The sequence below is a fragment of the Gopherus flavomarginatus genome, chromosome 7, assembly GCF_025201925.1.
Source record: "Gopherus flavomarginatus isolate rGopFla2 chromosome 7, rGopFla2.mat.asm, whole genome shotgun sequence".
Classification (NCBI taxonomy): Eukaryota; Metazoa; Chordata; order Testudines; family Testudinidae; genus Gopherus; species Gopherus flavomarginatus.
The window spans coordinates 40,933,542-40,948,735 of record NC_066623.1 but is presented as its reverse complement, the minus strand read 5'-3'; the positions used below and the strand labels follow the sequence as shown (position 1 = coordinate 40,948,735).

The 15,194-nt window shown below is 48.7% G+C and overlaps 1 non-coding gene across 1 annotated transcript; it reads right to left on the bottom strand.

Annotated features, from left to right (window-relative positions):
* Nucleotides 1-14,861: 14,861 nt before the first annotated feature.
* Nucleotides 14,862-14,933, bottom strand: TRNAG-UCC (transfer RNA glycine (anticodon UCC)). The gene has a single exon. It is a non-coding gene; the product is annotated as a tRNA-Gly (tRNA).
* Nucleotides 14,934-15,194: the final 261 nt, after the last annotated feature.

Below are 15,194 nucleotides of genomic sequence, written 5' to 3'. Positions count from 1 at the left end.
TCACAATATAATTCATTCTACTTTCACACAGTCAAATGAGGGAGTCCCATCTTCTGTGTGAGCTGCAGCTGTCTTGGCCAGAGTGGGGTGGAGCTAAGGAGAGAGCAGGATCCTATGAAGAGTCAGGGAGCAGAGCTGCACAGATGTAGTGCCAGAAACTGCTACATGTAGGAATTTGCAACCTGTAGCAGTTACTGATAGCTAAGGTTGTTTTTATTTGCTGACTTGTCCTAATTGGCTAAAACTTGACAGTGGTTTCTCTAGCAAACACCAGTCCCTGTCCCTTTGGTCCAGACATTTGCACTCACATCAGGCTTCAAGTTGAGAATCATTTCCCAATCCTGCTCTGTGGGAGGGGAGACTTTTAAATGCGCTCTCTGTGCAACTGTACATGGCTAAGCAAAGAGAACAAACCCCAAATCCCCCCCAGTGCTTTAGGAGCCAGGTTTGCTGTGGGAAATCTTCAAGCCTTGGCATTGTGATTATTGACTAGTTCATCGTGATTATTTATTCTGTGGTACTGAAGCTTTATTATACTCACGGCTGAGTGGTTAAGGTGTTAGAATTGATAAATCCAATAGTATTCCCCTCTGTAGGTTTGAATCCTGCTCACAACCTCTCACCCAGGCAATAACTTTATACAAACTGATGCTCTCAATTCTCTCCCCACGCCACATAAATCCTGTTCTGCTCCTTTCATAGAGATGCCTGGGACACCACCTCACACTGTGTCCCTGAGGTGTCAGGCAAACTCTCGGCAGCTGAAGTCTCTGCCACTCACCTGGTGCCCCATAGATCAGCCATAGCCCTGGTTCTGCTCCTCTCTTTAGAGCATGAAAGGAGCCGAGTCAGTGAATGCATGGGTGCTATGAGGCTGCAGAACCAACAGGGAGAAAAAAAAAGGTGCTCAGCACCCACTGGCAGCCAGCTCTGCCCCTGCTTCGGGCCTTGTGGACAAGCTCCTGCTCTTCCCCTTCAGCACCTCCCCCTGCCAGTGGTCAGTTGTTCAGTGGGGTGCAGGAAGAGGAGGGAGAGGAATGGAGCAGGAAGATGCAGGGCAGGAAGGAGTGGGACTTGGGGGAAGGGGTGGAGTGGGGAAGGGCAGAAAGGGGGGGATTTTTCCCAGGTCCTGCATCCCTCTAGGGCCAGCCCTGAAGGGAAGCACTGACTATTACAGTGGCAATACAACTGACCAGCATTGTAGGGGAGACTGAACATCAGCTCTCATCAGGTCTCTTCTCTCCCCCAAGGTGAGCCAGACACTGCTCTCTCCTGGCTCTCATTCTAGCAGCTGGACGCCAAGGAGCCATTTCCCCACAGGAAGTGCATTGAGTGCCCCTGTGGTGCTGGGGGAGTTGTTGCTGCTGCTGCCTGTGGGGCTGGCAGGGGGGTTGATGTCTGCACAGACTCTCAGCTGCCAGGCCGGAGGGGACACTTGAGACCTTACCAGACTGGCTCAGTGAAGATGGGGGGTTGACAGACCAATACAGACTTTTTCCAGAGCCCAGAGCAGCATTTACCCACGCAGCCAGGCAATGAGCATTTACCACAGAGTGGAGCCAAGGGGGAGGTGTCAGCTGCTGTTCCAGCTCCTTGAGGACAGGCCCTGTCAGCCAACAGACACTTCTTACTCACCACAGCTAAGGTCGTCTGGTTCCTCTCATGGGAGAAGTATGGAGCAGCCATTTGTTTTCCTGTTTGTGCTCCTCTGTGATGTGAAAATCGGGGAGGGGAGGTAGAAGCCCCACTTCCCTTCCTAAATGACGTCCAGTGGGGGAAGCCAGGACAACAAGGTGGGGCAGCAAGTGGTGGCCAGACTCTTACTGCCAGGCTCTAGTCTAGCTCATGGTCCAGCTCAACTTCCTCCCCACACCACTGGCCCCCAGTCCTCTTCTGCTAACAGGTCAACCCAGGAACTAAGGCAGGAATGGTGTGAGGAAGCAAGTCAAGCTGAGCAAGGCAGGCAAAAGCGAGTCTTGTCTTCGTGGGCATTCACAATGACATCCTTTTTGTGTGCCATGGCCATGGCTGACAAAAACATCCCAGACAGAGAAGCAGCAGACCAAAACAGCATCATGCAGGTGCCAAAGTAGCTCAGTTAGGCAGGCATTAGTGTGAAAATCTAAAGGTCCCTGGTTCAATCCTTGGCTTTAACAGCCCTTTTGTCTTTCTGTGTGCGGTGGTGGCTTGTTTTCTGGGAGCGCAGCAGCACCTTTACCTGAGGTGAATCCCTGATTTTGAGATCCCCAGCAAGACAATGGAGCATGGACTTCTGCCCCAGTTGGCCCACCTGACCTTTTAAAATCAGAGATGGGAGCTGTATTTCCCATGCAACTTATTGGTTGACCCAATATGGTGGGAAGAGAGTGAGGCAGGGTGGCCCTCGGAGATGGTGCTAGAGGGGGCAGGGACTGGGGACAAAAGCTCCTCTCCACAGCTAAGCGAGGGCAGTACTGGGGAAGGGGCATCTGTAAAAGTGTCCACGTAGAAAGTGGCAGGGATTGGAGGGCCCAGGAGGAAATTGTAGGATGTTCAGTGACTTGGAAAAGCTGGACTTGGACATAGTGTGCATTCAGGAAATGCACATTAACAAAATTAGGGTGGCTTGATGGGCAGAAGGTGACTGGAGGAAGGGCCTGTCTTTCTAGCCCTCCTGGCCAGGGAAGAATGAAGAGGTTGGAGTCTTGTTCTTCACATTTTCAGTGCTCCATGGCACTTGTTACCACTAGATTAGTGTTTATGGTCCCCAGTGAAGGTGTGAAAGGAACTGGCTCCCTTCCTCTAGACTACACAGTGTTTGGTGTAGGGGGTGGATTTTAATTGTGTCAGACGGCCTGAGGACTGCTGGTCCTATCTTCCCAACTGTCAGAGGAAACTTTTCTATGATGACCACTCCCTGGTGCAGGTTTGTAGTGAGGTCGGTTTAGAGGACATGTCTCTCCATAGTGGAACCAGTGGAGGGCAGGAGGTAGCCTCCAATTCCTCTGATCTGAGCTCACACCAGACACAGATGCGGTACACCTTTCTGCAGGGATAGGCCAGGAGTCACATTGCTTTACGTGAAAGAGAGCAAGTCGACAGTCCAGTTGCCACCCTCTTCCTCTTGCCCAGGTTTAATAGTCATGGATAGGCAGGAGGGAGGAAGAGTCCCAGGCTGGATCCCAGCACACCTCTCCTCCTCTGGGCATCTGGAGCAGAGGCAGCTGGTGCTGACAGCTCCAAGGGAAGGCTTAAAAGCAACAGAGCAATTGAGGGTGAGGCAAGAGGAGGGGAGGATTTTCCCCAAGAGGCTCTTTCCCAGCTGCTGAGAAGCACTGAAGTACCCGGTATTTGCTCTTGCAGTGAAAGGGGTTAATACGTTTAGGCGGCCTGGCCAGCTCAGCTGGCAGCACCTCTGGCTCTTACTCTGAAGGTTGAAATTACAATTCCCTGTCTGCGTGCTTGGGGCTCCTCTTCAACAACACAACACACAATCTGCTTAAGCCCCCACCCAGTAACCTGGGGAAACTAGCCCTGGCCACTGGGTGCCTCTAAGAGGCGATACTTTCCCCACTCACACACACTGAGTGTAGAAAAGAAACTTTAAGAAAAAGGAGGAAACTCACCTTGTATTAACTTTGGAAAACACCACAATCAGGATTCATAACACAACACTATGAGCAAAACACCCGCCCACAGCCCGCTGGGCAGTGGTCTTTTGCCTCCAGCTCTTAAATCCAGACACCAAAAGCTCTGTGGATGTGTCCCTCCCTCCACTGCACCTCACCCACAGCTGCTGCCCTGGGTCAATGAAAACCCAGAGTTCACCTCTCACCTCCTGGGGGGAAAGCCCCTTTCTCCGTCCGCTGTCTGGCTACATTGCCGGCCACTTGCCGTTCCCCCCGTCACCACTCTGCTGGCCACCCTCTCTGCTCTGGGACGTCTTGTAGTCCCACCAGGAGTGGAACAGGCTCCCTAAAAGTAGTGGCCACCAGAGGCTGAACAGTAGCTCCATCCTTTCCACTTGAGGCCACACCCCTGCACCACCCCTTCTCCCCAAGGCCCCGCTCCTGTGCGGCCTCTTCCCCACAAGACGCCACCTCCTGCTCACTGCTCTCCACCCCCTCCCCCCTCACTCACCCTTACGGTCATTACAAAGTGGCAAGGCAGAGCCCTCCCATTTTTAAAAGTCCTGGGGTGTTGTTCCCCCCTGTTCAGGCACCCATGGGGCCCTGCACTTCCTGCAACTCTTCCTGATTTCAGCTGTTACTGTGGGAGCCTCACTGCTAGCGCAGACTGGGTAGTTTGTTGGATGAGAGACACTGTCCCAAAGCAGGAATAATGCTTAGACCTGGTGATCAGTGATTTCAGATCTGTTGGTCTGCAGCAAGACTCTACAGTGAGTCTTAATCAGCTCTGTTATTACACAGGGACGAACAAAAGGGTCAAATGGTGCCTGGAAGCCATAAGAAGAATCCACCCCACCAAGTACAACACTTGTTGCTACCTGCTCTGAACTCCACTGAGAATGTTTTGATGTCACTCCTTGCCTTTATCAACCTAGGGAGAAGAGCAATTAGCAGGTTCTCCTATGGTGCAGTTGGTTAGTGCACAGTACTTATAGAGCAGTCCTGAGAGGAGCTATGCTGAGGTTGTGAGTTTAAGGCTTATCTGAAGCACTGGTTTTCATTTACCAAGTGGCATCACTCCTTCATTCAGCCCAGTGGAATGTACAATTCCAGCCCAGGGGACACTGAGGCAGGGGAGAAGTTAAAATTGCCCCCTTCACTTATTAGCTCCTCTCCAGAGTGCAGGTCATAATCTACAATCCTTTCTCCCCCCACCAGCCTCTGTGCCAGGATCCCTCAAGCAGAGCCTAGAGTCCTGCTCATGGCATCTGTACTATTGACAAACCCTAAGTGACAGGGACAAAACACTCAAATCCTGTCTGGTGCCAGGTTTGCTCTTCAGATTCTGTCGTTGGTACATTTCCAGGTCTGGGAATGTCCCACAACAGCATTTAATGGGAAGCTGCCAGCAGAACAGTTACACTGCACAGAGCTCCTGTGGAGGAGGGATGGGAATTCGTAACATTTTGAGGATTGTTTGGGAAATGAGCCTTTTTTTTGTGAGGTTAATAACTATCTCCTCAACTTTATTTACTCAATTTAAAAATTGATGTCACTTGATTTTTGGATCTCCCTGTGAAAATACAACGGACAAGTGTGGCTTTCTACAGGGGTCATGATGTTAAAGTTGGGGAATTCAATCTCTGTACTTGTGGGGCAGTGTTGCTTTTTTACAGCTGCCTCATTGCCAGGCACACTGGGTTGTTAGCTGCACCCACTGTCCTTTCCAGGGGCCCCTGCTGAACCCTGGGCGGCTGCACTGCTGTGCTGGGGTGACTCTGCAGGGGGAGAAGCTGCTGTGGAGCAATGTAGAGCAGGTGCAGGAAGGAGACGGCATCACATGAACTGCATAATTTTCTAAATTTGGGAATAGATTCATAGATTCATAGACTTAAGGTCAGAAGGGACTATTATGATCATCTAGTCTGACCTCCTGCACAATGCAGGCCACAGAATCTCACTCACCCACTCCTGTAACAACCCCCTGACTTATGTCTGAGTTATTGACATGGTCTGTGGGAGCTCGTGCACTAAAGGCCTCAAATCGTGGTTTAAAGCCCTCAAGGTGCAGGGAATCCTCCAACAAGTGACCCCGTGCCCCACACTGTAGAGGAAGGAGAATGTCTGAGAAGAATTCTAAGGGGAAGGTGAATGCAGAGCAATGATACTGGAGATGCTCAGACCTCCAATGGGGGCAGTGTGGAAATTAATAATGGGAAGATCATTTGCGAAATTAGCCGCCATGGACAAGATTTGTCTCTGTTCCTATTTCATGCTGTGGCGTTAGTTACAGGAATCAGTACAGATTTTTACTATATTAATTAAACACTTAATTTTATGTAACCAAGCCAAAAACTTAGTGTCACTTATTTTTTCTCTGTCCTAGCAAGAATGAATTGAATTTTGTGACTTTCTGGAAAGTGCAGCGAGATTAAATGTCGGGAATTCAGTCTCTGTGTTTGTGAGCTGATGTTTTCCTCTCACAGGTCAGTGCCTGCATTGAAATACCAAGAGGGATCTAAGGGCTGGTGTATGCTGGGCACTTAACTGGCAGAGCGACATCTCTCAAGGTGTGACCTTCCCCCCTAGCCCATAGAGTTAAGGTGACCTAAGCCCTGATTAGATAGTGCTAAATAAAAGGAAGAATTGTTCTGTCAATGTAGCTGTGATGAACTAGGAATGTTCTTAATGTTTTCTCTGAATACTGTGTTGGTGCCTCATTGTCCCCTAGCAGTTCTTAAGTAGCTGGCAGAGCAAAGGGCTAGTGCACCTAAATGCCTGACACTCTTGACTCCTAGCAACGGATGGCCTGGGCCCCTCCTCTGCAAAGGTGCCAACTGAAGGTGTTGGAGACAAAGAGATCAGGTGACCTCATGGCCCGGGAAAGGAACGGAGGAGGGGCTGGAGGGAGTTGTTAGTCTGAAGCTGGTTGGGGAATGGGGAGGGGCGCCCTGATGTGGCTTGGCCTTCCCAACAGGATTGTGGCCTCCATGGGGGCCCCAGCTATACCTAACTAAAGGGGGTCCTGTTGTCTGTACCAGCAAGACCTGTTTTAGACTGTGTTCCTGTCATCTACATAAACCTCTGTTTTACTGGCTGGCTTAGAGTCACGTCTGACTGCGAAGTGGGGGTGCAGGACCCTGTGGCTTCCCCAGGAGCCCGCCAGGGTGGACTCGCTGTGGGAAGCACACGGAGGAGCAGAGGATGCTGAATGCTCCAAGGACAAACCCAGGAGGTGAAGCCGTGTGAGCTTCTTGCCCTGCAGACAGTCTGCTCCAAGGGAGAGAAGGCTCCACAAAGTCCTGCCTGGCTTGCTGGGGAGCAGTTCCAGAGCATCACCCGTGGACTCCATGACAGTAGCTATTACAGGGATGAGAAAAACCCTCCACTCACTGTCTGCTCCAGAGTGCTATAACAGTGTTTTAAGTGTAGACAGAGTGAAACTAGACCTGGCTCCACTTCACACTGTGGATGCTCAGGCAGTAAGACTACAACGACAACAACAACAGGGCAGTGGGCAGGATTTGAACCTGCACAGGGAAACCCCAATGGATTTCTAGTCCATCACCTTAATCACTTGGCCACAAATACTTGACATACATTTGGCGCACTACACGATGATTCTGTTCTCACTGAATTGTCACTTCAAAGTGTTTGCTCAGACCAGCTTCCCAGCACACTCATGGCTGCACATCAGTGTAAGTGTGTCCTTGGCTGAACAGCAGTAGTTCCTGCCCATTACCCTTCCGACTGGAGCAGGATGATAGTGTGTTTGTGTGAACGACATTGCTGTAGATTGTTGTTCATTCCCCACACTGACAATTCAGACAGTTCCTTTCCTAGTCAAATATTCAGCACATCGTTCCAATAGCAGGGGGCAGGATTTCTCTGGGGCACTGAAATATTTCCAGGGGCTGGTGCATGAACTCAGCCTTTCATTCCACCCTTGATGTTTCCTGGACTAACAACAGCAGCAGAAAGAAAGAGCTGAGCCAATATCTCCCTGGCAGGGTGGCAGGTGGCCACGTCCCTTCTGTCTGACCATTGCCATTGCAAGAGAGAAGGGTTAACTGGAATCGAATGCCCTGGCTCAGACCAGAGACACGGGGAGGTTTTGCTGTTCACGGATCTGTGCAAATGAAATTGTGTCTCTGTGTGAAATTGAGGTGGGAAATGAAAAGCCCACATGGTGGCCCAATGCCCTAAGGAATGTGGGTGAAGGACTCGGGCTGAGAAATGATTTAACAGGGGGTTGTTTTAATTTATTGGCCTGATTAAAACTATGGCTAAAAGCCCCCTGTAACAGGGGCTGTGTGGGTCAAGACAGGCAGTTCTGTGCACAGAGTTCAGAGCTGCCCTGTATCTGCCCTTTCTCTGCACCATCCCTACTTCCAGAATGCACCAGGCCCTGGACTGAACTCTTCCCCTGTGGGCCGAGCTGGTTTCATTTGCTGTGATCCTGTTGGATGGGTGGAGGGGAAGTGACAGTCCCACTCCAGAGCCAACACCCTCCTGTCACCCAGCACCCTTACCCCCAGCAGTGCAGGTCAGCCAGGAGCTGGGTCCTGCTAGGCGCTCAGAGGCATCTACCCTGCAGCTGGGGGCTCTCCCCAGCATGGTCTGTGGGAGCTCGTGCACTAATGGGGCAGTGGCAGCAGCCGCGCGGTGGGTTGGACTGGTGAGGCGGGTTCATGCTCAGGCGACTGGCCCCACCACTGGCCAAGCCCCACGGCCACGCTGCTGCTGTTACCGCACTAGCCCCTCATGCCCCCTTCGCTCGCTGACGCCAGGAGAAGGTTTGCAGGGACGAGATGGGAAGGGTTTGACCCCAATATCCCAGAGCTGTTTCTCCCTACAAAGGGGTGTGTGCATGTGGTGGGAGCCGTGTGCAATGCCCTGTGCCCATGAGGAGGGGACCGGAGCTCTGCCAGCAGGAAGATTTATCCTGCAGGAACCCTGCCTCCCTCCCCCAGGGGTTCCCCTGGAGCAGAGAAGCTTTGAATCCTAGCTGGAGACCAGAGAAGCTGGAACTGCACAAGCTGCATTGCAGAGGTTCTGGATCAGGGTCTCACGGGCACATTGGGTTCATTCCCTCAGGTCTGCCCTGCCCAGTGCCAGGGCTGCTTTCACTCCTCCAGCACAGAGGGGGCTGCAGGCTCTTTGCCAAGCTTGGTCCCAGCTCAAGGCAGATTTAACACTAACAGGGGGCCCAAGCATGTGCTGGTGCCACTCAGGGAGGGAATCTGGGCCAAAAGACTGATTACAAATTGGGTAACACTAAAGTGGGACTAGGAAGACCCTTGCTGGGATGTGGGGGATAGGTACCGTGTGTACCGTGCCCTCGCTGAGAAGTCTCTGGGAGAGTGGATTCTTCTTAATGGGCCACCAACACGTCTCTTTGGTCCTGATGTCGGCTGCTCCTTTGTTGATACTGACAAGCTAGTTGTGGGCCTTTCCCACTCACCCCATAGCTCTGGAATGCACAGACATCAATACTGGTGTGGAAGAAACGAATTCCACGCTCAGGTTTCAAGATCCTTAAGATCACTGACTTGCCAGCCTAGCTGGCAGGGGGGTATAGCTCAGTGGCAGAGTGTTTGACTGCAGCTCAAGTGGTTCTTGATTCAAATCCAAAGGCCCCATTATAAGCCTGGCCCTTCACAAAAATAATTGCATATCTGTTCCCATTATGTTCAGGAGTTCCACTGAATAGGGATCCCTGAAATGACTAGAAACACTCAACATTTTCCTGCGCAAATGCATAAAAATCTAGCAAACGTGTCCCTCCACTGAAATCACTTCCAATCCTTTAAGTGTTTAGTTTATGTTTTCATCAACTAAACAAAGGCACATGAAAACAAATTTGCAGGTCCTTGGCCTTCATGGGCTACAATGTGCAGAAGAACAAGAACCACATCCACTTGGGAGGAATGGACTAGTCTGTGTTACATTTGGTAAGTAAGTTGCCATTGGGACTGAAAACTCTACTGGAGGTGGACAGGAGCCTGTTACAAAAATAAAATAACCAAAATTTACCAAACTCCCTGTTACACATTCAAATCTCTCTTGTGCACACAGCATAAACTGGGGCTCTGGTAAATGGCAGCCTTCCTTTAACACACATCATTGTTTCTTGTAACTTTCAGATACATTCAAATGGCAGCTGTTTAGAGGTCAGGTGCTTCTAGTTCATGAGCAGCAGCAGAGTCTCTGTACGTTTACCAACCGTAGAGCTGGGTGTGTCTGCATCCAAGTAACTGCAGAGTCAGTGTAGCACCAGACAGTTAATTGCACAGTCTCACTTTCTGGTCTCATTGATCATTTGGGTAGAAACAGCAACGGTTTGGTGGGTTTTGGTTTTTTTCCCCTTCGTTTTCTCCTAAGGAATATGTGATGTTGAGCATGTTATTTCAAGTTCCCTGTGGGTCATGAAAATTCCATCTCTTTGAAATAGGTGGGGAAGTGACCTGTTTGTGTAACCTAGAATAACGGAGCTTTTGTAAAGCAGTTTTGCCTTTAATATACTGGGATAAAGATAGTAAATAGTAAATTCCAAGGCCAGACACCAGGCCAGGATCAATTGATGGGGCCAGGATCAATTAATTACAGAAGAAACAAACTCTTGGGAAGTAGATGTAACTTGTCCCCAAACCCTTCTTTATTCTCATATGCTCTCAGGGATTTTCTATTAGAGGGCAGAGTTAAGGTTATCTGGGCATGTACCCTCACTCTGTATTCCTTGTTTTTCCAGAATTTGAGTTTTACTGAACTCGATGTTCTGGAAGGTAAGAGATATTCACAGTCAAAGTTAACTCTCTGTTAACAAAGGTTTTGTTAGTGGCAAATAATGAGACTAATCCCTCACTGCAGTAATTCCACTGATTTCAGTGTACTCTTCCTCATTTCTAGTTCCAAAAAAATAAGCAAATTAAAACAACCTTGAGAACTAAAATGCTGTGAGAAAATGGAAATTTTAGTAGCTCAAATAATTCAGTTTCTTCTGTGTCTTGTGCATGTGTAAATGGCACAACGTGTTAATTTATAAGCACGTCTTTCTTAACTTCTTCAAATATTCTGTAGTACATTAACTATATCAAGTGGGTTGTTCAATGCAGTGAGGTTTTCATGCATTGCCCAAAACATATTTTTCATGTTATGTAAATGAACACAACTCATTGAATACAAAATTGTGTATTACATGCCGTGAACTGAGTCGGTAGGTCAAATTAATAGGCTTGTTTTTTCTCTGTCTCTCTCCATAAAAAAAGGAAGAAACTGTGAAAATACCAATGGAGAGAGGGTGTTTCTGAGAGCCAGGGTAGATATGGAGATATTTATGAAAGGGAGAGAGGCCAAAGTAGGGCCTTAGCTGCAGGGCCATCCTTAGGATTTATGGGGCCCTACGCAGTATTATTAAACTGGTGCCCCTATGCCGGATGGCAGCCCAAGCTCACAGCCTGGTGGGGGAGGGGGAGGAGGGACTTGACAGCAAAGGATAATGAGATGCCTGGCCTGCCTCATGGTGGTGGAGAGTCACAGTTCCCCGCAGAGACTTCCATGCCCTCTCCCTCATGCAGAATGGACATGAAGAAAGTACCTAATTAAAAGCACTAAAATTTGGGAATAAAAAATGTCAGTCACAGGTTTTTTGATATGCCCTGAAGTTTGTCAGAGATTTATTTGCAAAAACTTCATAGTAAGGGTGAGTCAGCTGTCCTGCTGAATACAACATTACATATAATGGAATACATGATGCAGCTCTTCTCGTTTTACATTTTCTTAATCAGTATTTCTAAGCTGAATTTATATTTTAAATGTACTCAAATCTTAAGCCAGCATTCCAGATTACTACATATTTAGCTCACTGAAACAAAAACATTCTTTTAAATTAATCAGAGAGGTTTAGTGTGTTCATAACAATGTTCACTGCTTTTAGAAAAAGGGAACAGTAATTTACTTTGTGTGATCATAACAAGAGACATGGTTATGAAATTTCAACAACTTTAAAAAATATGTTTCCAAAGATTTTAGGTATAACAAGGATTTTGTCTTACTAAGGTACTGATTTTGCTGGAGGATTATTTTAAAACTAGTTCGTCGGATAGTCAGAAGTAAAGAAAGGGAAACTCTTTGTCCAGCTATCTGGAAGGGAAGGACTGTTGTCCCTTTAAGGGCTCTCTTCAGTGGGGAGTGGGGGGAGAGGTGGTGAAGGAATGGAGAGAAAGGACACAGGAAGACTTGGAAGCACTTTTTTTTTCAACTATAGTAATTAAAATGTGTATTTTAGATAAGGGAGGTCTTTTGAAGGATTTATTTAAAAAACTGTATGTCTGAAGATCCACGCATTTAAGGCTAAAGATGATTGTGCATCTAAAACTCTATGCAAGCATTTTTTAGAAATGTGATTTTATAATATTCACCAGCTCACTAATGAAATATTTTTAAAGCAAATTTTAAACAAAGGTCCTGTAGACTGACATGTTCTGTGTAAATATTATATTAATGCACAACTGTTTTTGTCAGTAACGTCAGAAACTGACAGTATAAAAATTTATTTGGGCATAAGCTTTCGTGGACATCTGATGAAATGGGTTCTAGTCCACAAAAGCTTATGCCCAAATAATTTGTTAGTCTTTGAGGTGACACAAGGACCTTGTTTTTGCTGATACAGACTAACAGGACTACCACTCTGAAACCTGTCAGTATATACCTTGGGGTTGGCAAAAGCCTGTTAAATGGCTTTATTACCCCTTGAATGTCTCTTTAACAGTTTCAATGTTGTGCTAATAGGTCTGGCAGGCTGGAGGTTTTTTCACTTTTAACTACTAGATTCCCTCCCAAGGAAGACTCACCAGGCTAGAGCAGCCATCTGTGGGAGCCTGCAGGAAGGGTCAGAACAGGGATAGGAAAACAAGAGGGTGGACACTAAGACCCAGTGGTGCCCCAAATTTTCAGGTGCCCTATGCAGCTGCCTATGTCTAAGGACGGCCCTGCTTAGCTGGAACAAATGGGGAGGTTTTTTGTGCAGTTTCATTTCAGCCAGCCTCACATCCTGTAGTCCCTACTTCCCCACCCCACCAACAAAGCCACCTGTGACAGCCCCACTGCAAAAACTGCAGAGCCCTCAGCACTCCCTCTCCTAGCTGGATTCCCTGGCAGCCAGAGCTCTCCACAGAACTGCTGTGGTTGCTCTCCTGAGTGTCTGATCAAGGATGGCTACCAGCTTCTCTTGAGAATGCAGCTGAGAAATGACTCACCCTTCTCTAGATTCTCACCTCTGGGCTCTGAGAAGCAGGATGGGCCCTGTATGATAAAGTCCAGGCAACATTCCCCTCTCATCCCAGCCCTGATTTGTCACCAGTAGCCTGCTGTCCCTGGGTAGCAGCAAAGGATGTTTCTCATCATTCTGGAGACCCCAGCCTGGGACTAATGTCAGCCCAGCCCAGACCCCACATCCTAAAGTGAATAAGGAAAAGTTATTTACTTGTTGCCATAATATAAGAACTAGGGAACACCAAATGAAAGTAATGGGCATCAGGTTTAAAACAAATAAAAGGAGGTTCTTCACACAGTGCACAGTCAACATGTTGAACTCCTTGCATGAGGAGGTTGTGAAGGCTAGCACTATAATAGGGTTTAAGAAAACCTAGATAAATTCATGGAGGTTAAGTCCGTTGGTGGCTATTATCCAGGATGGGTAAAGAATGGTGTCCCTAGACTCTGTTTGTCATAGGGTGGAGATGGATAGTAGGAAAGAGATCACTTGATCATTACCTGTTAGGTTGACTCCCTCTGGGGCACCTGGCATTGGCCAGTGTTGGCAGACAGGATACTGGGCTGGATGGACCTTTGGTCTGACTCTGTATGGCCATTCTCATGTTCTTATGAAGGGAGGGAGAAAGTCCTGCAATGTAGTGTAGTGGTTATCACATTTACCTCACGTGCAAAAGGCACCTGGTTCAAAACAGGAAGATTTACTTTTTCTGCCTTTCTAGCAAAGTACTCCTATTGCTGCCACTGGCCTGTCCTGCAGTAACCCCAACCCCTGTATGGCAGAGGGTGGTGAAATGAACTGAGAAAAAAGCCTTGGCATCAGCAGGGGAAAGCTAGAGGGTCTGGGCCAGTCACCTTTTGAAGCCTTGTTACTTAGCCTCCTCTGCCCTTGGAGGTTGGCCTACGGAGGCCAGCTCTTCCTGCTGGCCTCCTTTGTGTGACTTGCCAAAGGAGAGAATGAGGCAGGAATGGGGCAAAAGAGGAAAGCTGAGCTGAGGAAGGCAGGGCAGAAGCTAAGCACCTCAGTGCGGCTAATTGGGGTTAGTAGAGAGCCACCATTCGTTCTGCAAAGCCTGGGGAGGTGTGGTTGGCTACTGGGAGGTAGAATCCTGTGCCTGCCTCTTGGCTTCCCAGGGATGGCTACTTGCAGCCCAGGAGAAGGACGGCTCTGGGTGAAAGGAAAACAAACAAAGCTCTGGGAGGAAATTTGCGTGCAGGGTGCTGGCTCTGTGCTGGGCGAGGGGGTTGGGGTGCAGGAGGGCTGATGCTTACCCCAGGCAGTGCAGCTCCCAAAGTGACCGGTACGCACAGCCCTGTGGCAGCAGCTCCTATGTGGGCGGGGCCAGGGGATCACCGTGTGCTGCTGCCTGTAGGCGCCGCCCGCAGCTCTCCCATTGGCTGCAGTTCCTGGCCAATGGGAACTGTGGAGTCGGTACTCGGGGCAGAGGCAGTGAAGGGAGACACGCCCCTTGCCCCAGGGGATGCCGGGACATGCCGACCATTTCTGGGAGTGGCACCAACGGATGGAGGTAGAGTGGGCAGGGAGCCACCTCAGTGCTGCTGGCACATCTCTGCACACCCATGGGGGGAGGGGAGCAGAGGTTGTCCATGTGCTGCCTGGGGTAGGGGCAGAGCGCAGAGTTGCCTCCCCTCCCGGGTCAATTACAGGAGTGGGTGGGTGGGTGGGGTCTTTTGGCCTGCAAGGTGCAGCAGGTCGGACTAGATGATCACATTGATCCTTCTGACCTTAAAGGCTCTGAGTCTAAAAGGGGGAGGGAAGTAAAGGAAATTTCTTTTAATAAATAAACCAAACATTGTAATACCAAGATGACTCCAACAGCTCATTGTATAGTCCGACACCTTCCTTCCTCTATTGTGTGTTGAATGACCTGCAGGACATTGATTCTCTCATTCCATTGATAAACTGATACAATGTGATTGAAATTAAACTAATTCCCAGCAGAGAAAACATCACATCACTGCATTGGCTGGCAATTGAACCCAGGTCAACTGCTTGGAAGGCAGCTATGCTCACCACTATACCACCAATGCTTCTGATGAAAGTATTACTTATGCTTGCCTAATCAGGCTAGACCAACATTGAAGAGATTTTCAGCCTGTTAAAATGTACTGGATTCTCATCACTAAAAAAAACCACCTCCATCTTCACTTGGGTTTGAACCATCAGCCTTTCAATTAGCCACCAAAGTTGTTAATCACAGGGTATGTCTACACTATGGGATTATTCCGAATTTACAGAAACCAGTTTTTGTAAAACAAATTGTATAAAATCGAGTGCACACTACCCCACTA